Here is a 2,845-nt window from a genome sequence, read left to right as displayed (position 1 = left end):
GAAAGCGGCAGTAGCAGGCAGGCTTCTTTTGAATGCTGCAGGGGCATGGATGTGTGGAATGTGAACAAATGAACTCGGCATTATAACTTTACAATGGATAGAGGAGAGGAGGGACAGAACTTGAACGCTTAAATTAATAGGAAAAGGGGGCAAAATACATTTAATGTACAGTTCTTACAAAACTTTTGAAATGTAATGGAGAGTGATAATGTTACATCTAGTTTGACAGATATATATATTTTGTATTACCTCATACCAAAGTCCACTGATTTAATCAGTCTAAAATATGCTGTACATTATGTAGTATTTCAACATATCAGCATGATCATCAATTGCTAGTTGTATGGACTGTGCCTAATGACTGTGGATGGAATCTAAAACTTCAGCCAATGAAATATGATATTAACAAGTGCATTCTGTCAAAAGTGCATTCTGGCCATAGTGGGAACACTATATTTTACAGCACATAAATGACCAGCCATTTACTAAGAAATAACATGTTAATGACTGTGAGCGGACCAAGTAATTGGGCGTCACTCTAAAGCGGGAAGGTGGAATAAACGAGTCAGGAGTAAGTTTTCTTGATTGAACACAGTTCTCTATTGAGGGCATTGGGTCAACACAAACACTCCAACATAATCAATGAAAATCTTCCAAGGAAAAACATACATCTTCTTCTCCAGATGAAACAAGAACATAATAGGATTATCTTTAATCTACAACAAAAAGTCACGGGCTTGTCACCGTCTTAGTGGTTCTTCCTGGATAGCTCCTCTCTCTCGGTGGCCATCTTCCAGAGATAGTTTCCCCCCCTCTCTGCTGGTTCCATTCTCTCTCTTATAGGGGAAGGAGAGTATGTCATTAGTACCGTCAGCTGTGCTTAATTGCCTCTGGTTACCTTGTCTCCCATGCCTTGTTGGGCTACTATCCATGAGCCCAGCCTGCCCTCTGGTGGTCCTTCCACATACCTTCCCCCCCAGGACTGAACCGGAGGGTCGGGCGCCAGACGCACCGTCTTGGTCGCGTCGGGACAGCGCGTCTGCATTCCCGTTCCTCGATCCGGCCCTGTGGATGACATGGAAAGAGAACGGTTGTAAAGACAAAAACCATCTGGCTATTCTGTTGTTATTGTTTCTCTTACCAGCCATCCACGTGAGGGGCGCATGGTCAGTAACTAATGCAAACCTCCGACCCAGTAGGTAGTACCGGAGATAATCGAGGGCCCACTTGATGGCTAAGGCCTCTTTCTCTACGGTCGCATACCTCTGTTCCCGATCGCTGAGCTTCCTACTAATGAAGAGAATCGGCTTCTCTTCTTCACCTTTACCCTGAGCTAGTACGGCCCCGAGCCCTGTATCCGAGGCGTCGACCTGCACAATGAACTCTTGTGAGAAGTCCGGAGCCTGTAGAACGGGATCAGAACACAGGCCATCTTTGAGCAATTGAAAGGCCTCTTCCGTCTCGTCTTTCCACTCTACCTGGTTTGGCAGGTTTTTCCTGATGAGGTTTGTGAGGGGGTTGGCAATGGTTGCATATCCCGGGATAAAACGTCGATAATATCCTGTTATCCCTAAGAAGGCCCGAACGTCTCGCTTGGTCCGGGGTCGAGGCCAGTCACGAATGGCCCTTGTCTTCTCTGCCTGTGGGCGTATTTTCCCATTCCCCACGGTGTACCCCAGGTATTCCGCTTCGGACAGGCCCAGGCAGCATTTATTTGGATTGGCTGTCAACCCTGTGGCTTCCAAACTTACGAGCACCGCCCGTAATCGCAGGAGGTGACTATCCCAGTCCTCGCTGTGGATGACCACATCGTCTATGTACGCCGCTGCATACTCTTGATGGGGCCGTAGAATGGCATCCATGAGGCGTTGGAAAGTTGCAGCGGCACCGTGCAGTCCGAAGGGCATCCTCACATACTGGAAAAGCCCCTCTGGGGTGGCGAAGGCAGTCTTTGGGCGATCCTCCGGAGCCACCAGCACTTGCCAATATCCCTTCGTCAAATCCAGGGTAGTGATGAACTTGGCCTTTCCTAAGCGCTCCAAGAGTTCATCCACGCGGGGCATGGGATACGCATCGAATGTAGAGATGGCATTCACGCCCCTAAAGTCGTTGCAGAGTCTCATACTACCATCGGATTTGGGGACCAGGACTATGGGACTGGACCACTCACTCGTCGAGGGCTCGATCACGCCCATCCTCAGCATTTCCCTCACCTCTTTCTTAGCGATGACTCGGCGAGCCTCAGGAATCCTGTAAGGGCGGATATGCACCTTCTTGCCGGGTTCAGTGTGGATATGGTGGAACAGGACATCTGTTTGTCCTGGGAATGGAGAGAATATTCGACCGAAGTTCATAATCAGCTTGTCTAGCTGTCTTGACTGCTCCGGTAGGAGAGTTTGGCCACGGCGCACCTGTGGCAGAGCCTCCTCTTTTCCTTTGCCCTCCAGGGCCATCAAAGCCACCTCCTCCTCTCGTCCATGGTACGTCTTCAGCAGGTTTATGTGATAGAGTTGGACCTTCTTCCTCCTGTCAGGTTGCTTGATGAGGTAATTGACCGGTGAGACCCTTTTCATTACCTCGTAGGGCCCCCTCCACTGCGCCAGCAAGCGATGTTCGGCCGTGGGCACAAGCACCATCACTTTCTCTCCCACGGTGAACTCACGGGGGGTCGCAGACTTATCATAGGCCCGGCCTTGGGTCCTTTGGGCCTTCTCCATATGCTCCTTGACTATGGGCCACACTGCTGACAGGCGGTCTCTCATCAGGGTAACGTGCTCTATTGTGGATCGAAAGGGGCATGGTTGGGTCTCCCAGGTCTCCTTGGCTAAGTCGAGGATTCCTCGAC

Source organism: Oncorhynchus mykiss, chromosome 17 (assembly GCF_057628025.1).
Source record: "Oncorhynchus mykiss isolate SJ-2025 chromosome 17, ASM5762802v1, whole genome shotgun sequence".
In the NCBI taxonomy this organism is placed as follows: Eukaryota; Metazoa; Chordata; class Actinopteri; order Salmoniformes; family Salmonidae; genus Oncorhynchus; species Oncorhynchus mykiss.
Note: the sequence above shows the minus strand (reverse complement) of the source record.